This window comes from Ochotona princeps, chromosome 2 (genome assembly GCF_030435755.1).
Source record: "Ochotona princeps isolate mOchPri1 chromosome 2, mOchPri1.hap1, whole genome shotgun sequence".
Classification (NCBI taxonomy): domain Eukaryota; kingdom Metazoa; phylum Chordata; class Mammalia; order Lagomorpha; family Ochotonidae; genus Ochotona; species Ochotona princeps.
Window position 1 is genome coordinate 120,730,498 of NC_080833.1, and position 25,729 is coordinate 120,756,226.

Consider the following 25,729-nt stretch of genomic DNA (forward strand, 5'->3'; position numbering starts at 1 on the left):
CCAGCCCTGGCTGTTAGGGCCATTTGGGAAGTGAGCCAGTGGATGGAAGATCTCTTGTTCTTTGCTTCTCTATAACCATACAGAATTAGGCCCACTCTGATCCCTCACATCAAATCAGACAAGCCAGTTTTGCTTTTAAAATAGATCAGTTGCTGTTGCTATTGCATTTAAATCACCATCATCTTTTTTATGGATCATTGTCACATGTGGTCCAGAATCTACTTAATAAGTTACTGTTGTTATTTCTTGTCAACCAACAAACATTCATCAAAACCTCTTGTGTCCTTTATTCTGTAGAGATACAGAGCATTGGGATAGTGCTAAGGCATATTGGGTTAAGCCACTGCATGTAGCACCAGCATTGTGTATACGTACCAGTTCGAGTCCTGGCTGCTTGACTTCCAGTGCAGCTCTCTGCTAACATGCCTGAAAGAGCTGCAGAAGATGGCCCAAATGCTTATGCCCGTGCCACCCATGTGAGAGACCTGAAAGAAGCTCCTGGCTCCTGGAGTCAGCCTAGCTCAGCGCTAGTCCTGAAGGCCATTTGAGGAGTGACCCAGTGGATGGAAGTCTTCTGAGTCTCCTCTTCTCTCCCATTCTGTAACTGTGCCTTTCAGATAAGTAAAATAAATCATAAAAAGAAAAATAGAGCATATTCAAGCTATGTCTCTGCCCTTTACCTTTATCTAAATTACAATGAAACTAAGCAAATGCCCTAATTCCTATGTTTTTGTCGTGGCCCAGGAGGAATTCCTGAGGTAATAGTTCACTGTTCTTGCGTTTCTTTGGATTATTGAGCACTGTGGTTACCTGCTAAAACTAGGACTGAGAAATAGGTGAGCCACGGTGGCAAGGTGGGTTAAAGTAAGAGTTTTCATGAAACACACTCTGTGGTATGGAGATACACAAGGAATGCAAAACATTGACTTAAACTTACCTTTGAAGATTGAACTTATTCACCTTGAAACTTGTTCTTAAGATTCAACCCAGTGGCTTAGTGGGCAATGCCTGCACCCGCTAGTGGTGGTCAGTATCCTATATGGGAACTGATTCATGTCCCCACTGCTTCACTTCTGACTTAGCTCTGTTCTTGTGTCCTGGGAAAGCAGCAAAGGATGGCCCAAATCCTTGGAAACCTGTATCCTTGTGAGAGAATGGGAAGAAGTTCCTGGCTCCCTTCTTCAGGTCGGCTCAGCTCTGGCTGTTGGAGCCCTTTGTATAATCTGCCTTCAAATAAATGAATCTTTAAAAAAGTTATTCAAAAATTCCATGAAACTTCTACAAATATTGATAACATCTTTTCACGTTTTTTTTTTTTTTTTTTTTTTTTACAGCTCAAAGATTTGAGGGCTCTCTCCCAGGCCAGCCAGTGAAGGGCAAGAATGTATATTAATAAAGCTGACAATGGGTTTTCCGTAAGGGCCTATGTCTAATCCAGGCATCACAACCCTGTGATATAATGGATAGTCTAGAAAATGACTAGACTTCAGAGTGAGGGTATGGAGCTGCGAGCTCTGTAGAGAGCTGGAAGTCAACCTCTATTTTTGTCCAAAAAATAAGGGGGTGGGCCTTATAAGAAAAATAATGAATCTGTCCACCAGCAGGGTATGTCAGTGAAGCTCATCTTTCTCAGTCTCAGATCTAAGTAGAAGTCTTCCTTGAGAACTAATGCCTATAGCTCTTAAAATACAGATCTGAAGTTTGAACCTGTGCAGTCTGGGAAGCCCAAAGCCAAGAATTTGAAGTGATTATGGGTAGAAGTGCCTCGTGTGGGGCAGAGGCAGATGAATGGCCTGTCAGAGGAATTTACTTTCGACCCATGTGTTTGATACTTCTACAGATTAAAGTTTTCTAGACAGAAGCCCTGTAACCCAAAATGACAGAACCTAGGAAGAAATAGCCAACATCAGAAAGTTACAGCAAACAAACTTCTCTGTCCAAAGACTTTCCGTTTCTGCAGCGATCAGACTTGTTATTTGAATTAACTTCATATACTTCAGTATTAAGAGAGGACTGAAAACATAGACATAAAGGTAACGTTGTGGCAGAGCGGGCTAAGCCTTTGCCCATAACCCTAGTGTCCCGTATCAGAGCACTGGTTCCAGTCCTTGCTGCTCTCTGCCCGTCCAGCTCCCCCTGCACCTAGGACACAGTTGACCTAAGGACTTGGGCCGGTGTCAGCCATGGGCAGACCTGAAGTTATAGACTGTGTCTGTCTCCCTGTCTTCTGCACCCTTCTCTCCCCCCTGCCACTCTTACTTTCTTTTTTTTTTTTTTTTTTAAATTTATCCACTTTTATTACAAAGTCCGATATACAGAGAGGAGAGACAGAGAGGAAGATCTTCCATCCGATGATTCACTCCCCAAGTGACCACAATGGCCGGTGCTGCGCTGATCCGAAGCCGGGAACCTGAAAACTCTTCCTGGTCTCCCACGCACGTGCAGGGTCCCAAAGCTTTGGGCCGTCCTCTCCTGCTTTCCCAGGCCACAAGCAGGGAGCTGGATGGGAAGTGGAGCTGCCGGGATTAGAACCAGCGCCCATATGGGATCCCGGGGCGTTGAAGGCAAGGACTTTAGCCGCTAGACCACGGTGCTGGGCCCCCACTCTTACTTTCAAATAAATAAATTTTAATAAAACAATATGAACAGACATATTTGGCTAAGAAACAATTTCTAGGAAGGAAAGAATAGTCACTGAAATGTAAAAGATCAGTGAACAAGTTTATTACAAAAAAAAATGGACATTTTGAAGAGTTGAGTCATCTTAGGTAGTTAACCAGATGTATCAGTAGTTATACATGAAAAATATTTGAGATATATTCTAAAATAATTATTTTTAAGAGACATACTTTAAAAGACACTTAATAAAATTGCCGAAAGTATGTATTTCTGGGGCCCAGCACAGTAGCCTAGTGGCTGAAGTCCTCGCCTTGCACATGCTGGCATGCTATATAGCCACCAGTTCTGATTCCAGCAGCCCTGCTTCCCATCCAGCTCCCTGCTTGTGGCCTGGGAAAGCAATAGAGACAGCCCAAAGCCTGGGGACCCTGCACCTGTGTGGGAGACCTGGAAGAGGGTCCTAGCTCCTGGTTTGGATCAGCTCAGCTCCAACTGTTGTGGTTACTTGGGGAGTGAGCCATCGGACAGAAAATCTTCCTCTCTGTCTCTCTTCCTCTCTGTCTATCTGACTTTTCGATAAAAATAAATCTTTAAAAGGAAAAAAAAAATAAGAAGAAAGTACGCATTTCTAAAGGGATAGGCTCCAAGTGAAGAACTCTGATCTGGACCGAGAATCAGGCAGTCTAGTTGTATCTTGTATCATTTCCTTGTTTCTACTGGGAATGAGTTGGTTTGAAAACATTTCTGCCTACTCTCAAGCTGTATATCCTTTGCTATGTTCAAGAACCAGGAAAGATAAAATTGCCTCTTTTGTTAGATTGAATTCCAAATCCAGTGATTCAGGACTGCCATGGCTAACCTCTTCCTTATAAATTGAGAAGGGGAAACCTGAAAATGCTTGATAGTAGCATGTACAAACTGATCCTGTGTTATGATTAGTTGCACCACTTTCTTTAATGTTCTATACTCTTTATTTTTTTCCTCTGAGTACAAATTGCATTTTTACAAGGAATTCAGGATATATGGTAGCATGTGTATATTCTGTTGGTCTCTAAATCAAAAGAGATTATAGAGTAGTGTGTAAATCCAGAAAAAAAAAATTTTAAGGGTGAGGGAAGGTACTAGGTGCTTCTGTCTTCCATATGATGTGTAATGTACCTGTTTTTTAACATGCATGTTACCTTACTGTTCAGTAAGTTTTCAAAAACAAAAATAAAACCTGCTTACAGCATATTAAAGCTTAGCATTGGAATTTCAGTTCTCTAATTGACTTCTAGACTGTGACAATATTTGAGTGACGCTGCTATAGGCATTCGTTTCCCTTGCTGGTGGGCCTGTGTTGTTCTCATAGGTATCCTGCTATCTGACTCGTCTTTCAGATTCCTGTAAGAGAAGGTGTGTGTGTGCGTGTGTGTGCGTGTGTGCGTGTGTGCGTGTGTGTATGCATTAATGGACACACACTCACAAATATTGATATTGCCATAATTGTCTCTTCTCAGTGCTTCTAGACTGGGGAAGAAGAGCTGTTGAGGCTTCTTATAGGTAAAGTAGATCATGCTTTTTTTGACTTTTTGGTTTCCGTCTTTTTAGTTTCTTTACTATTTTGTCTATTATTTAAGGAGGAGAAATAAGCAGAGACTGGAGTAATTGGAAACAAATTGATTTAGCTAAAATTCACCTACCTTACTGATGCCATTTCAATAACCATTCCTTCTTGTTTGGAATTTTTATCTTTATCTATTTTGAATCACTGGCAGCTGTTGGGTACATCAGGTTTACGCTCTGGAGCGCTGAGGAAAGTATTAGAAATTGCCATAATTTTGTGGACTACGAACAAGACTTCAGAGGCTAAAATTATAGTAAAATACTTCTCTTAATTTGCTGTTCAGTTTGTTTGTTGTTTGGTGTTAGAAGCATGTTGTGGAAGGCCTGTTTCACTACAGGGGAGACCAGTTCTCCATCCTTAGGGGTCTGCTAAACTTTTTGTTTTAAGTGCTTGAATGTGAAATAAAAGAGGGATATTTTGTAGCTGCTGCTTTCTACTAAAGATTATTCAGAGAGGGTGTTAAGTGTTTGCTGTTATTCTGAGATGTCTTTAAAATATGTAGAAAATTTAATTAATCTTCATCTGTCTTATGATTGGCTGAAGAATTAATACCGTAGAAGGAAATAGGTTTTTGGTAGAGACTCAAAGTAAGGGCAGCAAAAGTTTTGGACATTCATCTAGTTGTTTCTGGATTCGGGTAAAATTGGACTTGAACTCAGGCAAGATGGAGAAATAGTCAGAAGGCCTCCAGCTGCATGTTGTTTCTGAGCAAACTGAACTTTGTAGTTGAAGAATCGTCTTTCTTTTTTATCCATTTGTCCTTAATCACAGAACTTTTCTGATACTGAACAAGTCCATATATTTCAAGCCGTTACTGTCATTCCTGCACAAGTAACTCTTACTTTCTGGTTCATTTTAGCTCACTGTTACCTGAAGCAGAAAAACTTCTTTTGAGAGGTTCTTTTTAATAAGGTAATAAAAACTGATTATGAAGCATTGTAGAGCTTTAGTTATGCTATGCCTTGAGTGAAAAGTATTTGGATCATACCAAATAAGTTCAAAGAGTAAATAATTCAGCTGAAATTTCTTTTAGGCAAAATTTACAAGATTTTATGAATTCATTAAATGTTGAAACAAAAGGTACAAACCTTTTAGTATAAGCTGTCAGTTATTTTTTTCTATCCGCATATTTGTGTCTTTAGGAAGAATCATCTCTGTAACTCATTCAGCATAGATCAATGTTGTACAAATTTTTACATAGTGGTGTGAAATCTAGGTACCGTTTGAACTTGAAAGACCTGAAAAGTGAAGGCTTAGTTTTGAAAAATTATAGATTATAAATGGTGCAATTGTACAAGTATACTTGCTGAATTAAGTGATATGGATTTAAGACTGCAATGAACACGACAACTTAAGATTTCATTTGCACTAAAATAGGAGCAGATTTTGGAATTTCTAACTTGTCCATACTGTGTATGTATAACAGAAATTTTTTTAAAGATTTATTTTCATTGGAAAGGCAGATACATACAGAGAGGAAGAGCAAGAGAGAGAGAGAGGAAGATCTGCCATCTGTTGATGCACTCCCCAAATGGTCATTATGGCTGGAGCTGAGCCAGTCCGAAACCATGAGCCAGGAACTTCTTCTAGGTCTCCCACATGGGTGCAGGGCCATCCTCTATTGCTTTCCCAGGCCAGAAGCAGGGAGCTGGATGGGAAGTGAGGCTGCCAGGATTAGAACTGGCGCGTATATGGGGTGCCAGTGTGCAAGGCGAGGGTTTTAACCACTAGGTTACCATGCCAGGCCCAGAAATTTTGCAGAGTTGCCAAACATTATGCAGCAGTCATATTTCTTAGCAGAAAAGTAAAATTGTCCTTATTACAATTTTGGTAACTTTAGAATTTTAAGTTATGAATACCAAATTAATGACTCAATAATGCACATATTTGTATTAATAGATGACTGAAACTGTTTTAAACACGAAGTAATTTACCTGACTTCTGTGGCTGAGAGACCAGAAAATTAAGAAGCAGCAGTACAACAGTGGAGGCTCTGTTTTGACTCTTCTATGTGTGACTTTGCCTTTTGATTCTTTCTCACTTGGTTGCAAGACAATTGCCAGCAGCAGCCAGGGAAATACTGTTCCTTGTTCATGTTCAGAAAAAGGAGAGCAGCTATTTGCTGCTGGAAGTGAGAATAAATATACCAGAAAGATCCAGGAACTCGGATTGGTTTCACGGACCTGAATAAGTCGCTAGCGAGGGGTTGGAATTCTGGCCCTTCCCTTAACCTGAGGTCATTTTCTAAATGTCGTTCCTTCTGTCAAGTTGGGGACAAGTGCTGCTCCTACAGGCTTGAGTACTCTTATCTGAAATGTTTGGAACTGAAAATGTTGCAGATTTTGGAGTTTTGCAGATACTGAAATATTTGCATAGACTTTCCTGGTTGGATATCTTTAATTTGGAAATCTAAGATACTGTAGAATTGTAAGCTTTCTGATTGTCATGTTTGTGCTCTGAAGGTTTTAAATCTTGGATCATTTTGGATTTCACATTTTCAGATTGGAGTTGTTCATTCTGCATGTAACTCTCGATCAAATACCAAACTCAACTGAATTCACATTGTTGGGTCAGTTGTGACCCATTAGTGACACAAAGACAATACTTTGATCCCTGATGTGGTAAAGGATGAGCTAAGGGGACACCAGTGCTAAACAAAGCCAGAGAAGCCTGTTCGCATTCCTACTCAGTCTTTTGGTGCTTTGGTGTAAAGACAATAATGATGACCCCAGGACTTGTTTCTCTGTGTTTCTTTTGCAAAAGAATAAATGCTGGAAATACATTAAACTTAGAGATTGCGATTTGAATTTATTCCTTAATTCCTTTGATGTGGGCATTTTCTGATTTAAGAAAAGAGTATGACATGTAAAAGAAAATCATATTTCTTTTCTGTTTCCTACCTTGTATATAAAGTGAGGAGGCTGACTTTTGTGTAAAATTTAACATTATACATCATAAAAGAGACTACAAAATAATCCTAGGAATGAGTAAACAAATACTTATTTTTGCATTTCCTGCCCTGCTTTCCATAAATTGTGGCAATCTTTAGATTCACTTAAAATGTAACTTTAAAAGTACATTTGGAATGTAAGATTGAACGCTTTTAGCAGTACACCTTTAATTATGAGCTTCTGAAAACCATCCAGTTGGGATGAATTCATCAATTTTAACAGCATGTATTATGTTTGATTTACACAGTGGCTTTTCTGTTGAATCTCTCTGGTTACTTTAATGTCACTAGCTTAAGTGTTTCTGTGAAGTGCTGCCCATTAGAATTAGGGAAAGAAAAAGAAATGAAGAGGTTTCAGAGGGTTTAAGTTAAAGGACAATGAAAGGGATGTGTTGTAGTCCACAAAGGTAATAGGTAATGGTTAGATACTATGCATGAACTGAATCTTGATAAATTTTAAGGCATTCTTGTTCCCAATGAGGGCTGTTAAAGTTTGTGACTAACTATATTCTCATACCTGGCTGCTCACGAGTGAACAGGTGGCTAGGCTCTGGTGTGAAGACCTCAGCTGTTAGAATGGGTTGAGAGGGGTAGTGGATTCTGAATGGCGGTGCTTTGAGTAGCCTAGCCGAAAACTGATCCCGTAAGACCGTGGTTCTCCCACTGCACTGTGCATCTCATGGAGGGTTTGCTGAAACGTGGACTGCTGCCCTCCTCACTCCCAGTGGTTCTCATTCTGTAGGACCTGGGGTGGAGCCAAGAGTTTGCATTCCTGAAAGTTCCCAGGTAATGTGAATGATGACGATTATGACCCAGGTTCTGCCCTTTGATACGTATTGTGTTAAAAGCACTTTGTTTTCCTTTTCCTTTTCTTTTTTTTTCTTTATTTCTTCTTCTTCTTTTTAAATCTAAAAGCACTTTTAATAAAGCCAAGGAACAGTCATATCAAAGTGTTTGAATATGCACAGTATTTCGTACTATTCAAATTAGGTTTTATATGGCCTTTGCTTGTTTTTCCCGTTGCCTGTTACATTAAGTGACCCATACGGAGTAGTCACTTCAAATTGTGTCTGTCTTTTTTTGCAAGGGAGCGCTACTCTTTGGTGAGGAGCACTTTGTAACTTCGCAGACAGATGAGTTAACTGTTACTAGGCTGAGAGCCATTTAAGGGGTAGTAGAAAATTCTTTGCTTTATTTAGTTAACATTTTAAGCTAACCAAAGCTTTTTAAATTTGTTCTAAGATGCCATAATTTTATTTTCACTCAGCATTAAAGCTTTTTAAACCTGGCCTGAGGCTTGTACAGTTTCTTTGCCATTGCCAGCTGTACATGTTGCTATGGAAACACTATAGGGGCTAGCGGGATTACTTTTGTAAGGGTTACATCTAGTTTATTTATGTCCAGTTTAAGTTGGGAAATTTCAGAAGAATAGAGTCTCTGGATGTGCTTAAAAGACAGCCAGGAAGGGCTTGTCATTCTGTAGCCATCGTACCAGAAGGGCTGGTGGAGTTAGCGTCTTCGTTACAAGTACTGCTCTTGAGAAATGGAGTGGAAACTAACTTTATTTGCCTCAGGTTCTTGCTACCCGTTAAGATTTTTTTGTTTTTGTTTTTTCTTTTTGTTTCAAGTGTATCCTTTTACTCAAGACATTTTTCCATTCACTTAAAAAAGCTTAAAGTATATTCAGACTAGAAGTTTTTTAAGAGAGAATTATTTAGCTTCTTTCACTTCAGTTGCGTTATGTGCTAACATTTCTCACTTTTGGATCACTGTTAGAGAGGTGCAGCAGAGTTCTGTGTTGATTATGAGTCACTCTGGTCCCCTTTTTTCAGAAAGAATAACACGTTTGCTAAACCATTTTTGCTTATTTCCGTTTTATTTGAAAGTGAAACAGAAAGAGGCAGACCAAGATTTCTATCTACTGATTCTCTTCCCAGCCGCCCACAATAATCAGAACAGGGCCAGGCCAAAGCCAGGATTCTAGAACCCCATCTGTGTCTCCCACATGGGTGGCAGGGATGACTCAAATAATAGAGCCAGCCAACGTCACCTCTTGGAGTGCATATCAGCAAGAAAGTAGAATTGGGAGCAAAATCAAGGATTCAAACCCTTGCCGTTCACTCTAGGCAGCTAGTATGAGACTTAACGACAATGTCAAATGCCAGCCAACTCCTTTTCATTTTTAATTTTTAAAATTTTTAATGTATTTGCTAGTCACAGAGACAGCGATCTTTCATCTGCAGGCTTACTCCCCTCAAATGCCCAAGTAATAGCCAGGGCTGGATTGGACCAAAGCAGAGACCTGGAACTCAATGCAGGTCTCCCTTGTGAGTGGGTGGGAACATCTTAGCCACTGCACCAAGTGCTTGGCTTTTTGTTGCTGTTTTTTTTCTTCTAATTTTTAGATATCTATTTTCATTTTAATTTAAAGGCAGAAGAAATACCCAACTCTTTAGGAAATGTTTTAAACTATTACCATCTTTGATTTTGTTTATGTTGTTTAACCTAACCAGTTGATTCAGACTTTCATGAAATTAGGGACATGATTGGAAAAAATAACAACTACTTGCATGAGTGTTAAGAATGGCTTTATAAAATGTAGACTGTTTTCATTAATACGTGATGCTACTTGATGCGGTTTATTAATTTTTCTTGTAATTCTAATGTAAAAATAGTTATACCCTACAGGTATTTTGATAGCGAAGAGTGAGTGCAAGTACCAATTCCTCTTTGTTGGTGGAGGTTGCTTGAACTTTCTGTTGGGCAGAATTGTGAGATTTTATGACATTGTAGCAGGTAACTACTGATGGTGAATTTCTACACCTGTGTATACCAAGTATTGCTCTTTTTCATTTTCTAAGTATAAAACCTAATCTTGTACCTCTTAGAATACTTGACAGTTGTACCACCCTACACTGATTCATCAGTATTTGTCATCTTTTTAGGTATAGCGTATAGAAATCAATTACAGTAGATGGTTTATAAATGTTGGAGGTCATCAATATTGAATTTAGAGCTCAGGTGTTTGTGTTTTTTTTAATGTTTGAAAAATAGACTAAATTTTCATGGATGAGTAGCACCTTACATACATGTTTTAATAACTTTCTTCCTTACTTCCACATCTCTGTAGCAGTCTCCCCACTTTGTAAGCAAGGGTCTAGGCACATGACCGTTCCTGTAGAAGGTGTTCCACAGCCCATATGCTGGCAACCCCATAATGTGTTAGGTCATTTGATACAGCGTTCTCGGTTTTTGTTTTTGTTTTTCTTGTTGTATTCATAGACTAGAAATGTAAGAAGAACTTTCCTGCCTTTTTATTTACCAAGCTACTCTCAATTTTCAGTTAATCAATTCAAAAGATAGTCTTTCTGTACCTGGTAAACATTTTCTGCTAAGTAAAGCTACTGACTTGGTAACTACTCATAAGTCCAGGTGTTAAAATCATTGCCTTAATTTTGTGGAATAACAATTAAAATGACTTGTCAAATGAGTGTTTTTTTTTTATATTTAACTCTAAAGTTTGTTTGATGTTTATTAATATGGTAGAGTGATACTTAGGATGCCTGTAGCCTGGCCAGCAGTGGAACATAGTTTAGAATTGGCTCTTGTGCTTGATTGTATTCTCATCTTTTTGGAAAAAAATTTTGCAACATTAATGAAAATTAACATTTTTTGTATCTTTATTCATTGATAATATAGCATCAGGAATAATTTCTCTGATGGTCTAATAAATATAATGAATATTTTTAGAAAATTTATCTTCTAATATTACGGTTTGTATTGTGTCATTCTAGATATAACAAGTGTAGACTAAAGAAATCAAAAAGTAACTTGCTTATAAAAGTACGACTGGCTAAAACTTACGGCAGACTCTATAGCAGAGTTGTGGGATTTTTTTTATCTTACATTTTGAACTTTTAATGTGTTTATTTTAAAAGCCTTAGACATAAGTGAACATGAATCAGGGTAAATAAATCATAGTTTGCATTTCATATCACATTTGCTCTAGTTATAACTTCAAATATTAATGTGGGAATAGGGGAGACCGCGGTTCTATCCTGCATGGAATATTTTATATATAAAACTGCTACTAGCTGTTAACTGGTAGTTAATTAACTTTTTAAACTTTTATATCATATTATTTTATTTAAACCTAAGAAGTTGACACTTAGTATAGCTTAGCATTGCTGTTGTTTTACAGAGGAGCTAACAGCAGTTCAGAGAGTGACTTAGGGGGCTAACACTTGGACTTAAATCCAGTACTTGCTAATTTTTTTAAAAGATTCACTTTTTCTTTCATTTCTTTTTTTTTTTTTTTAAGAAGAGTTATAGAGAGAAGGAGAAGAAATAAAGGAGAGATTTTTCTATCCACTCACTCACTCACTGTAAAAATGGCCACAGGAGCTTCTTTGGGGACTCCCATAGGTACAAGGACCCAAGGACTTGAACAATCCTTTTCTGCCTTGCTAAGCCACAAGTAGAAAGCTGGATTGGAAGTGGAGTAGTCAGGATATGAACTGGCACCCATATAAGATGTCTGAGCCCCAGGTGGAAGCTCAGCCTACCACCCCATGGCACCTATCCCACAATTCTTGATCATTTCAAAGCCCATAACTAAACTGAGAAACACCCTCTAATCTGATCATGAATCCAGCTGATCCCATATTAAGTGATGTTACAGTACTTCCTTCCTTCAGTTAACTCACTTACACTGAAATTGAGCATTTAAGAAATAGATGGAATGATGTTCTGGAACTGTACATCTTCTGTAAATGCTTTGAAAACTGTGTATCACAATACACAAATTTTGAGAAATTTTTTAAAAATTATTTTCTTTTGCATGGCAGAGAGAGGCATCTGGAGACCTCCCAAGCATGGGTTGCCTCCCCCATTGCCTAGGAGCCAGTACCTGAATCCAGACCTCCCACATAGATAGTAGTGAGCTAACTGTTTAGGCCATCAGGTTCTGCCTCCCAGGATGTACAGCAGCAGGAAGCCACAGTCAGGAGCAGAGTCAGGGCACAAACCCAGGTATTCTCATATGGCATGCAGATATCTTAACCATCGGGCCAAATAGATGCCCCCATTAGCCATGTGAAAAATAATTTGGGCCTGACACGGCGGCCTGGTGGCTAAGACTTCTCCTTGCAACCACTGGGTCCCCATATGGGCACTGGTTCGTATCCTAGCTGCTCCACCTCTTGTTCAGCTCCCTGCCTGTGGCCTGGGAGAGCAGTAGAGGACTTCCCAAAGCTTTGAGACCCTCCACCCATGTGGGAGCCCTGGAAGAGGCTCCTGGCTTGGGATAGGTTCAGCTCTGGCCATTGTGGCCACTTGGGGAGTGAAGCAGTGGGTGGAAGAGCTTTCTATTTCTCCTTCTCTCTGTAAATCTGTCTTTCCAATAAAAAAAAAGTCTTTCAATAAAAAAAGAAAATACAATTTAAAATATAAGTTTTAATTCCTTTTAGTTAATGTTTCTAAAACTTATAGATATAAGTTATAAGCATGCATTTTAGTACAGAAAATTATTTAGTATGACTCAATGTTTGTTTCCATATTGTTACTTTTTGTAAATACTAATCAAACAATGACTATTTTTCTAAAACTTTTCAAGAGCCAAACTGCTGAAGATTAGCTGAGGCACCTTTAATGGAAAAAAAAAAAAGGAAAGAAAAAAGATGTTACAGCAAAAAAAATTAGAACGTGGGCCCACCGTGGTAGCCTAGTGGCTGAAGTCCTTGCCTTGCACAGCCCATGATAAACCAGAGCTGAGACTGAAGCCCAGATACATGGATGCAAGACGAGGGTGTTTTGTTTTGTTTTGTTTTAAATTCATCTACTTGAAAGGCAGAGTGACAGAGAGGGAAAGGGACAATGAGAGTACTCTCCCATCCTCTGGTTCACTTCCCAAATACGCGCAGCACCCAGGGCTAGGCCCACAACAGAGCAAGAGGCTAAGAACTCAGTCTGCATCTGCCGCATGCGTTGTTAGGGTCCAGATATTTGAACCATCATTCACTGCTTCAGAGGCTACATTAGCAGGGAGCTGGCTAGGAAAGTGAGTAGGCAGAGCTGGAACCAGCACTTCAGTATGGGATTGGTTGCAAGCATTGCAAATGGCAACATAACCCACTGACCACAGTGCCCGTCTCCACACTGACACCTTCATCATTTACCAAGGCAGTGTTTCTCTGTTAGGTCACGCTCACGTGGAGTTTGGGCTTTGACATCCTTGGAGTCAGGGCGGATAATTTCTGTTCCTAAAAGCTGTTGAGTCTTCTGAGGATTTCTTAGGTAGAAAAGTTAGACATAACAAGTTATAGTGTCATTAGAATGCTAGTTAAAGCAACATGACAATGTATTTGTAAGATGCATTCTCTAATTCTACGTGGATATTTCATTTAAAATTAACTGAACTTGTAAAATATTGAGTAGTGTTGTGGAATTTGAAGCTCTGTTTCTCATTGGAAAGGCGGAGTTAGAAAAGGAGAGACAATGACAGAGGTCTTCCATCTGCTGGGTCACTCCCCAAATGGCTGCTGGAGCTGCGCCAGTCCAAATCCATGATCAAGCTCTGCTTTCTTCGGATGACAAGTAAATGATACAACACCTGTGGAAATATAAGACTTAGTGCTTCAGTCTGAGTTTAAGTTTGAACTTGCGTTAATGTAACTTTCTAAAATGAGGACTTTCTTCTGAACTGTCTTTATTGTTGCTCAAAGTGCACTCTCCCATCAGAGTGTCTGCATTGTATTTTCTGAGGCCTGGAGAGAGCAGAGCTATACCAGGGTTACAAAAACAAAGTGCTGGGTTATATTTTGTTCATCTGTTTCTCTTTTTTGTTTCTTTTCACTTAAAACCAATTTCAGAAAAGTTGAGAGAAGAATACAAATAACTAGTTCCTGAATTTGTGCGGATAAATTGCCAACTTAGTGTGTTTTTTGTTGGCTCTTCGCTTTATTTTTTTTACTTTTTTTTTTTTATAATCTTTTTTCTTTTGAATTCCTTAAAATAAGAACATTGTTCTACATGAACACGGGTGCAGACTTAAAACTTAGAAAAGTAACAGGGACATACTACTTTCAGCCAACCCATTGACTATTCACATTTGCCTCTTGTCCCCCAAACATCATTTTTCTAAAATAATTAATACATGAAGAGCAGATTTCATGGAGTTCATAGATATACTTCTAAGAATACTCTCTGCATCTCTTTTTTAATTTTTGTGATAAATATTTAGTTTATAGCCAAAGGCCAAAAATATCCCATCAAAGCAAAATAATCCAATATAAGATTATGCATTTTGGGCCCGGCATGATAGTCCAGCAGTCAAAGTCCTTACCTTGCACTTGCCGCATCCCATATGGCTGCGGGTTTGTATCCCTGCGGCCCCGCTTCCCATCCAGCTCCCTGCTTGAAGCCTGGGAAAGCAGTAGAGGACGGCCTTGGGACTCCACATCCGCATGGGAGACCCAGAGAGGCTCCTGGCTTTGGATTGGCTCAGCTCCAGCCATTGCGGCCACTAGGGAAGTGAATCAGTGGACTGAAGATCTTCCTCTCTGTCTCTCCTCCTCTGTATATCTAACTTTCCAATAAAAATAAAGTAAATCTTAAAAAAAAGATTATGCCTATTATTGTATCTCTACTATTGTTAAATATAGAATAAATTATTATTATTTTTAGGATTGTGACACTTTGGAAGAATACATACAATTTACATCATGTGTTTATATGGTATAATATGCATATTATATGTATACATGTATTTTGAGTTGGGGCTTATTGCTGGTTTATTAGTTTCAGCATACATGTCTTGAGGAGTATGCTGTGTTCTTACTGCATCTTAGGTGAAATGCAATTTTAATTTTTGTCTTAACTATTGATGTTAACCTAATTACTTGACAATATTGCCAAACTTCTCCACTGACAAGTTACACTTCTTCTTTTTGAAATTAATATGTATTTTGTGGGGAAACTATGTAAATTTTTATCATCAAGTTTTCACCCACTTGATTCAGCATCTGTTGTTGTTTCCTAACTGAACTAATTATTACTAAGATGGTTTTCGGTTGTTGATTTTCTAATTATATTGTTCTATTTTTGTCATTCTACTGTAAGGAAAAGCTTTCTTTTCTCCCTGCCTATTGATATGAACATGGACTTACGAATTCTTATATGTGTGGTTATCATTCATTATCTTCATTATTTTGTACAAATGTCCCAAAATGCCTGATAGAGAACTATTCTAGCTAGCTTCTATGTCTTTTTCTTTAACTTGTTAACAGTTTTTAAAATTTATATATGTATATTTTTAAAGGTTAGTTTTAATGTTTAATTGCAAAGGCAGATATACAGAGAAAGGGAGATACACAGAGAAAAATCTTCCATGAGCTGCCTTATTCCCTGAGTGACCACAATGGCCAGAGCTGAGCTGATCTGAAGCCACGAGCTTCTTCTGGGTCTCCCTCAGATGTAAGGTCCCAAGGCTTTTTTTTTTTTTTTTAATTGGAAAAATCAGATTTACAGAGAGAAGGAGAGACAGAAAGATCTTCAATCCACCAGGTGGCCTCAGTGGCTGAAACTGAGCCAATCTGAAGCCAGGAGTCAGGAGCTTCTTCTGGGTCTCCCACACCAGTTCAGGGTCCTAAGGGTTTTGGGCTGTCCTCTGCTTTCCCAGACCACAAGGAGGAAGCTGGATGGGAAGTGGAGCATCTGGGATATGAACTGGTGCTCATATTGGATCTTAGTGGATGCAAACTGAGGATTTAGCCACTAAGCTGTCACACTGGGCCCTAATTTATATTTTCTGTTGCCTTTTTCTTTTTCCTTGAAAAGAAGGAGAGACAAGAAAAAAAGCTCCTCCACTTGCTGATTCAGCAAGGAGCTTCTGCATCTCCAGCGCAGGCGCAGGGTCCCAAAGCTTTGGACCATCTTTGATTACTTTGTTAGGCCACAAGCAGGGAGCTGGAGGGGAAGTGGAGCAGCTGGAACAGGAACCATTTGCCATATAGGTTCCTCGTGGTTGCAAGGTGAGAATTTAGCCACTAGGCTATCACATCAGGCTGGTTGACATAGTTTTTACAAACACTTTGCTCGTAGTTTGAGGGTTGGTGCTTCCTGGTCATTGCATTTAGAGGCTAAGATGTGGGTGCAGTTATTTCCATTACTATCAGGCTTTGCTCACCAGGACAGAGGTAGAAGGTGTGTGTGTGAGTGTGTGTGTGTGTGTGTGTCCTGGATTTATTTCTGTATCTATACATTTTGGATAGCATGATTTCATACAAAAAAATGAAATTCCAAATTCTGTATTTTAGAGTGAAAACTCTGTTCTGTATTTTAGAGTGAAAACTCTGTTTTAATTTTCTTCTGCAATAGTGATAAATTGGCTCCCATTATCCTTAACTTATTTTTTTTAATCTATTTTATTGTATTGTTGTTGACAATCTTTAATAGTTAATTACGGTTAAAGAAAAAAAAAAGGTTCAGGGGGTATAGGAAAGTGGGTAATACTATTATGTCCATATTGTTTCCATCATGTATCTGAGGTAAAGGGGGATATTGAGGGAGAAGCCCCACCTGTTTTCCCGCCCACCCCAAGTACCGGATGTACGGCATGCTCTGAGATATTTGCTCAAGTGGTTTTAATAGTTCTCCAGTTATGAATCGCTGCCAGTTTCGCTCGATGAGGTCGTCCACTGATTGATATGGTCCATCATAAAGTCTCCGTTGCCCCATATTTCCCTGCCAACATATAGCTGAGATGAATGATTGACCTGTTCTCTCTTCTGTCTTTTCTTGATTAGAGTTCTGAGTCCAGCAGTTCGATTGGGGAGATCTCCAAAGAAACTTTGAGGTATTCCCAGACTAGTTTCTTGTATGTTCTAGCAAGCACAGGGCCCGGCACAGTCCATCACCCTGATCAGCTGGTGGTTGCAATTGCTGGGTTGGTTCTGTTTTCAGTCCCGAGTTGCACTGGAACCAATGAGTGTTGCAGTCCAATCTGGTTCGGCCCTTACATCAACCAGTGGGAGCTGCAGCCTAGTTGGGGCGACCCACAATAACCCCCACCAGGCCCGCCCCCTACCCTGGTTTGCCAGTATGTGTAGCAGAAGACCAGTCTGTCCCCCATCCCATTTGGCTCTTGTACTTGTCAATGGGTACTACAGCTTAGTTCCATCCAACCAACTCAACCATCCAGCCCTCACAGATGTTGTTGAGTGCCTCTCTGTCTATCCAGCCATCGCAGCCCCCATCCTAGTTTTCATGCCCTCCCACGGGAAAAGTGACCCAAGAAGGGGGAAGCCACTTTTTCCCTCCCAGGTCTCTCTCAGTCCCGGTTTATGCACTCTTTAGGTGGTTCTGTGATTTGACTTGACAGAATTAGTCCCCAGCGCAAGCTTCTGCCAGGTGATGCTGCGGCTATGCCCAAACATCCCTCACCCACTCTAATTTATGCTTGCACCAGCAGGAATAATCAACTCAGCCTGGCTTTTCCCTGATCTAGTCCACATGCAGCGCACATGTGTTGTAGCCTTGCTTGGTCTGGTCTGTCTCTATCCCAGCCCACGCTCTCCGGTGGGAGTAGCTGTCCGGCGAGGGGACCAGCCCCTTAATCCCCCCGCCAGTTCTGCCCCTCCCTTCCTGGATCTCACGTGTGCTGGTTGGGTGCTGCATTCATATCCAGTACAGGCAACCACGCCCTGGCATTACATAATGTGTACTTGTTTTGTCGCGACCAAACCCGGGTCATCCCACACCCTGTTCTGGTGATCGGATTTGCCAGTGGATGACATGAACTGATTCAGCCTGGTCTGCTCCTGACCCATGTCGAATGTGTGCCAGTGGGAAACTTTCCATGGCCTATTCTGGGCTGTTTCCTTTCATGCTTCTTGCGCTTACCTGCAGGGACTGTGTCCTGCCAGAGGAGTTGCCCAGGCTCCTCCATCAGAACCTCTCCCAATGGCAGGTTTTGCGCATACCAGGGGGTCCTTGAGCCAACCCTACTCAGTTCACCTCCTGTCCTAGCAGGAACAGTTATCCTTAACTTATTTACTTATTAATCTGCTTGTATGCACTCAGTCTCCCCATTGCTCCCTCGCTCACTTCCCTAAAATCACAGGCCTACTCTACTGAGCCCAACTCATTACTTTGGGACAGAATTATGAATAAAAGAAATTTACCTTTTTGTATCAAATACAGATTATGCAACCACCTTTGGCTGACTTATTTATCCTTTTTTATTTTTTATTAGGACTCCTATTCCATGCTCATGAAAGTCTGTTCATCTTGATGCATTGTTTCATTAGGGCAGCCTCTTTTCATGAGATTTTTAAACTTATGTTTATGTATGTGTATATGTAGACATATATATTATAATCCCTGTTGCAGGAACTGTTTAAGGTGGGAAATATAACTACTTCAGCAAATGGAGATGCTGGTGTATCCTGTTTTAAATATCAGGGCTTACAGTCAGCTGGAATGAATTGTTTTCATGATCTGGGAAATCTTGTGTAGCTTATTGGAACAGTGTGGATGTTATCATGTTTTTAAGTTAATTGCAGTCCAAGTTACCTTAGCTCTGAGTCCTTTTTTTTTTTTTTTTGTAAGATTTATTGATTTTTATTGGAAAGGCGGATATACAGAGGAGGAGAGACAGAGAGGAAGATCTTCCGTCCAATGATTGACTCCCCACGTGAGCACAATGGCTGAAGCTGAGCCAATCCAAAGCCAGGAGCCAGGAGCTCTTCCACCAGGTCTCCCATGTGGGTGCAGGGTCCCAGTGCATTGGGCCGTCCTCGACTGTTTTCCCAGGCTACAAGCAGGGAGCTGGATGGGAAGCGGGGCCACCGGGATTAGAACCGGCACCTATATGGGATCCCGGGCATGTGCAAGGTGAGGACTTTAACCACTACGCTATTGCGCCGGGCCCTCTGAGTTCTTTTCATAGAACATTTCTGCTGAATACGTAATGCCATGGTGTAGCATATGTTCTAACAAACTCAAGGAATTATTGTATGTGGAAGATAATTTATCTAAGGGTTTTTTTCCTTTTAGGGAATGGTTTAGGAATATTAATTTTAGAATTGGAAAAATAAATTTTTCAGTGCATAAAGCAAGCCTTAAAAGGATATTAAGAGACTATGTGATACTTAGACTTTTAGGAAGAGAAAAAAAGAAAATGCATTCAATATAAATCAGGAAAAGCAGTGAAAGGCAGGGGAAGACACATAGAAAGTGAGGTGTAAAGTGATTTAAAGGGCAAGAGGACAAATCATCCCAAGCAGAAAAGGTGTTGAACACACCTAGGAAAAGCAGAGACAATTAGATTGGGTTTTTAGAGGGAAGTAATCAAATTACTGCTTTGAGATAAATAGAGAGAGAGAGAGTGTGTGTGTGTGTGTGTGTGTGTGTGTGTGACAAGTGCACTAATTCTCCCACCCACTGGTTCACTCTCTCATGCTGGCAGTAATGGGTATTACATCTTGGCAGAAATGGTGAGTCAGGATCACAACTCGGATCTGCTGTGTCAGAGACAGGAACACAGTGATTTGAGATGTCATCTACTGCCTCCCACAGAGCACACCAGCAGGGAGCTGGATGGGATAGCAGAGGTGATTGTCAAATCCGGTATTCTAACGGCGTAAGATGGTTTTAAAATCAAAATCCTATCTTCTTGTGAAGCATCCCTAAAAACAGGTGACACAGAAAAGGTGATAAGTGGATATAGTAAGATGTGCCAGTCAGATCACATAAAAAAACGAATACAACGACGAATTCTGAGGCCAAAAAATTAAGAAAGAAGGTTAACAAGGATAACTTTAAATTGATAAAGAATTCATCTAGCAACAGGAGTTTTCATATCCTAAGATTAGTTTTTCAAGTATTTATGGCAAGTCCTGATAGTTTTTTGTTGTTGTTGTTTTTAATGGTACATTTTCAGCATAGGTCCTTAATTGTCCATTCTCCACAAACAAATTTATGGGCATGAGAAACAACGCAAATTGAACTTGCTGACTTCTTTTTTTTTTTTAACCTCATATATCCCAGGCATGGTTTGTGCTCGGGAAGCTGGCAAAGCAGCAATAGGCACAGAAAAAGAAAAACTCAATAAAGCCTGGCTTTTGTTTTGCCAAAATTAGAGAAAATACATCCCAGCAAGATAGTTTTAAATGTACCACTCTACTACCAGATAGAAGGAAACAGCTGCACTTGCCAGTCAGTCTGCACAGGCCTGGTGCATAGCTAGACTTGTACCCTCACCAGGCTCTCACGGGAAATTCCACTGCTCCCCCTAGGAGAAGTCTGTCATCAGTAATGGAGAGCGGCATCTCTGCTGGCAAGTCTCCCTGAAATTCCCCATGTCCTCCCTGGAGCACTACCAGAGGAGACCTGCAACTGCTTTCATCATTACCCAGGAATGGGGAGACAAAGCCTTCCTCTAAACATGGTGTCAGAGGGGTCCATGAAGGTGCGTCAGTGAGCCCCCGCTGCCCGTTGCAGCCAGGGCGGTGTCAGTACAGAGCTGGAATTCCCACCCTTGCAAGCAGTGGTGAGGAGTTCCCACACCTTCTTGTAGTATAATGGGAAACAATGCAGACTATAAACTTAAATGCCAGTAAGCTTTAAAAATAAGGTCCGCATGCCAGCACAATGGTATGTCTGGGGAATCCTCCTCCTTTGGTACCAGCATCCTTGTGTGGGTAGTGGTTGTGGTCCCAACTGTTTAGCTTCCCATCCACCTCCCTTCTTGTGGCCTGGGAAAGCAGAGGAGGATGGCTCAGGTCCTTGGGCCTTTGCATCCATGTGTGAGAAGACTGGTAGGCTTACAGCAGAATGGGGGAGACAAAGTGACTGGAAGACGAGAGAACAGAAATCGCCCAATCTGCGCAAGAAAGAGAACATACAGTACAAGTAGACAGACCTTCAGAAACCTGCAGGACTACAGCCAAAAGACTGCCAGAAGGAACAGAGTTAAGAGGGCAGGGCTGAGAAGTGCTTAAAGATGCAATGGCTGAATGGTGCTCTAATAGATCTTTAAAGAATGACTTCAGAAGAGGACAGTTTTAAACCCAGTATGTCTAGGATTTACTTCTGCGAGTCACAGAATGCTCATAAGCGAAATCAGGGAAGGTGAAGAGAAAGGGAGAGATTTCATTGTGTTCGTTAGAACACTCAGCATTCAAAAAAAAAAAACCCAAATTTATATGGAGGTTTAATGTAATTCTTGTCAGAGTTCCTTAGCATTTTGTACAGCCAAAATTACTTTAAAATTAATTAGAAATTTAAAGGGAACTAGTATAGCAGTTTTGTAAAAGAATAAAGTAGGGAAATTTAGTTTCCCAAATTTCAACGCTTGCTGTATGTCTCAGGAATGAAGTTTGGGAGTTTTGGTAGAAGGATTGACACATGGATTAGTAGGACAGAAGAGGTAACCCAGAAGTCTGCTAAAAACTTGAGCTAACTGATGTGTGACTGAAGTGCAAAAGGAATTCAGTGAAGAAAAGGTAGCTTTTTTGGAAAATGATTGAAGAAAGGAAAAAAGATATAAACCTCACATGGGAAACATTTAAAAAAATTTCAGGGTATAGGACTTAGTGAACAGTTTTTAAATCTGACACCAAACATATAATCCATAAAGAGAAGCCGATACATCGGCTTTATGAAAAGTGAAAGGCTAAGAAACTAAAAAGACGGGCTACACATTAAGAGAAAATATTATCACTATGCATGTATTTTACTGGGTACACTTAAAAGTATCGACAGTGTTAAATGCTGATACTGACTAGCATTGTGTTTTGGAATAAGAAATGGTACAACCATTCTGGATAATCTTTGGCTGTTTCTTTGATAACTAAAGAGACACATGTCATGTTGTAGCAACCTCACCTCTGCATTTATCCCATAAAAGCAGTTTATATCCACATAAAAATATAAAAATATGTATGTGAGTTTCTATATATTGGAGTACTTTTAAAAAACTCACGGTGGCCTGTTGCGGTGGCCTAGTGTCTGAAGTCCTCACCTTGCACTTGCAGGAATCCCATAAGGATACCAGTTCTGGTCCCAGCAGCCCTATTTCCCATCCAGCTCCCTGCTTGTGGTCTGGGAAAGCAGTCAGGGATGGCCCGGGGCTTTTGGCCCCTGCACCTGCATGGGAGTCCCAGAAATGGCTCCTGGCTCCTGGCTTCGGATTGGCTCAGTTCTAGTCAAAGGACGGAAGATCTTCCTCTCTGTCTCTCCTCTCTGTATATCTAACTTTCCAATAAAAATAAAATAAATCTTAAAAAAAAAAAACTCATGGAAAAGTAAAATTAAATAGTAGGTTAGCACCAAAATGTGAACTCTATGCATACAATTACTACATGAGATCCTTTATCCCAAGTGCTTATTAAATATTCTCAACCAGTATGGAGCTGTGTATTTATCAAATGTATGAATATTTATACCAGCTTTATTTGTAATATCTTCATAGTATAGACAGAAGTCCTTCAGTAGATAAATTGTAATACATCTGTATTATGGAATTCTGTTCAATGAAAAAAATGACTTATTGATAAAATAACTTAGGTGGATCTTAAGGGTAAATATTGATTAAAAAGTGTCAATCTCAGTTGGTCACATATTGTATGATTCTGTTGAGCATTCGCAAAATTACCATTTGTAAAGATGAATAACAGATTAATGGTTGTTCATGCTGAGGAATAGCCAGAGGAAGAGAAGTGGGTATACCCATAATGGCCTAGCAGAAAGAAATTCTTAGTTCTGTAACTTGATTGCAGTGGTGGCTATGTGATTCTGCACCTGTGACAACCAAATTACAAAATCATTTCACAATGTTTGGGAATGTTAGTTTACTGAATTTGCTACTGTAATGTAGTGGCACAAGTTTAACCTGTGTGACACTAGTGATGAATACATGGGACTTGATTTTGCAGAAAGTCAGAAGATTGAGAGATTATTGCTGTGGGAGTTCAGAGAAAGAAACTGGATTAATGAAGAGAGCTGGGTTAATGAAGAGAGAGATCTGAGCTTTGGAACTTTTCTCAACATTGAGAAAACTCTCCAGCAATTGCAAGATCTCTTGCTCTCTTTTCCACCTCCTCCTCTCTGTGTAGTTCACCTTTCAAATAAAATAATCAGAAAAATTCCTGTTTTAATTTCTAAAATAGGAGAACTCATTAGCTGCTGATGTCAGGATTGATGTTAGGACTCTAAGTTCCTGCGATCATCTCTTCTATCTTGGGGACCTCACGACCTACGCATGCGTATTTGACTGATTGCTCAGCATTTCTCTCCTGTTTGATTGTAAACTTTCTGAGGCTTGACGTTGTAGTGCCAATTTCTATCCCTCTGCCTGGCGTGGCACTTGTAAATAGCAATTTAGAATTCTTGAGATACTAAATGTTGACTGAAGCAGTGTCATTAAATGTTATTCAGGTTACTAGCATATTGTAGTGACAGATTTTGAAAAAAAAGATGAAGATTAGAAATGATATTGATACATGTTTGAGATTGCCTGGGGGTAAAAGTAGCAGAACTGTAAGGTGCATAGTCCACGCTGAGCAGAAAACAGGTGGCGGGGAGTTGTGCCACGCATCTCTACCCATTACACTAGGTGTAGCCAGTACGGAAGTACGTGTTCAAATGCCTGTGCGCAATCAGGTTACAGGCTGGCCTCACATCTCGTGTAGCACGTTTCCAGGTGCAGTTTGTAATTCAGTTGCCCTAAGTTTCATTTCTGATATGTTCTAGTCAAACTCATAAGATTTTAAGTATAATATGTTAATACAAGTAATATTAGTTATAAATTCTAGATCCTGGAAGAGAATTAGTCCCTTCTAGAGTTTAAAAAAAAAAAAAAGCTGCGCTTAGGTGTAAGTTTGAAATATGTGATTTTGAACTTTTTATTTACGTTCTATAAATTCTTTGTCCCCACCGCTCCACTTCGATCTAGGAACTCAAAGCTGAAAGTTAACTTGTTTTAGAGTATCCAACTTTTAATCTGAGCATTCCGTTGCTGACATTTTAGCAGACCAGATAAAGTGAGCACTGGAGACTGTGACAAAAATTACTTCTGTTGTTTAATTTTTTTTAAAAAAGATTTATTTTTGTTTCAAAGGTGGATTTACAGAGAGATGAAGAGACATAGAATCTTCATCCACTGGTTCACTCCCCCAAATGGCCACAGTGGCCAGAGCTGAGCTGATTTAAATCCAGGAACCAGGAGCTTCTTCCAAGTCTTCCACACGAGTGCAGGGTCTGAAGGTTTTTGGACCTATCCTCATACTTTCCCAGGCCACAAACAGGGAGCTGGATGGGAAGTGGTGTAGTTGGGACACAAACTGGCCCCTTTGTGGGATCCTAGCGTGTGCAAGGCGAGGGATTAACTGCTGAGCCATCACTTCGGTCCATATTGTCTTCTTTAGAATGTGAATGTGTGATTGAAGTGTACAGAGGCGAGATGGTACCTAGCCCTCTCCCTTGGTAGAGCACTGGGCAACCTAATATTTAAACCTATCTCCTAGAGCTCACAGGGTACCTAGATCCAGAGTGATAGAAAAGAATTCTTGCCTTTCCCAATTTGACAAAATCAGCTGCTGTGGTGAGCTTTGCAGTAGAAGGGAAAAGGGGTTCCACTCAGTGTAGCTTCCTTGTGATGCAGACCCTGTGGGACTCCCCAGGCCCGAGAGGTGTTATTACACTGCCAGGGTGCTGGCCCTGTTCAATTTCTACTGGCAGTCACTCCCTCTTTGGCATGTATTGGTCAGAGCTTTAAGTAATCCTTATGTCAAAGTCCAGCTTATGTCAAAGTCATAGGTATTCCTGGCCGCACTACAAAAAAAGCAAGTGGTTAATTGCAGAAATATTCTACAGTAAGTGCAGGCAATAAATTAAAATTTTTATGATGGCAAAAGAGGAGGACTTCTAGTGAATGCTAGTCCCATTCACCATTACTACCATCCTTTCCCACCAAGCAGGTCCTGTATGCACCAACATCCTACCTAAACACTCAGTTGAAGTTTGTATTCTGTTCCAGTCTTTAAAATGAAAGAAGTATGAGTGATTGAGACTGATGCTCTCCCAAGATATGCCATTTGTATTGGGTGACTTGGAGGCTGCCGTGGTGCAGCTGTTGCTTCTCCAGTCCACAGAAAGACGAAGAGACTGGGCAGCCTCCCAGCAACCTCTTAAAGGGATGTGACCATCATGTCACAGGTGAGAAGAAACTCCCTCAGAGCTACAAGGAGCAGTGTAGGTCAAGGGATGACTCGCAAATGAAGAAAGGTTTTGGTTTTGTAAGTCATTAAGCTGTAAGAGCATTTTTTTTTTCAAAGATCCCTTATTTAATAAAAATTTTGCTTATTGAGGCTGGAAATAGATGTATACTATAATGTATATTTAAACACCAGACATGTGACATTCTTCAAGACTGGTTCTGAATAAAGCAGTTATTAGTGGGATACCACCTTTGCGGACCCTTTTCATATCTCGTGTTCTTTGCTGTGACGCACACACCTGACAAACAGTATATTTAATACAAACTTGTGACCTCC

The 25,729-nt window shown here is 40.1% G+C and overlaps 1 protein-coding gene across 8 annotated transcripts in view; it reads left to right on the plus strand.

The window, feature by feature from the left end:
* The window catches only part of POU2F1 (POU class 2 homeobox 1), a 163,047-nt gene that overhangs the window by 57,248 nt on the left and 80,070 nt on the right, over window positions 1–25,729 (plus strand). The window contains exons 2-3 of one of the 8 annotated variants that reach the window (XM_058660588.1): window positions 4,119–4,161; window positions 5,085–5,137. The exons of 5 other annotated variants lie outside the window; for them this stretch is intronic. The gene's annotated coding sequence lies outside the window, so the exon portion shown is untranslated. Of the gene's footprint in view, window positions 1–4,118; window positions 4,162–4,833; window positions 5,138–25,729 lie in introns of those variants that run through there. 2 more of the 8 variants (XM_058660586.1, XM_058660587.1) reach the window with 2 other exon arrangements.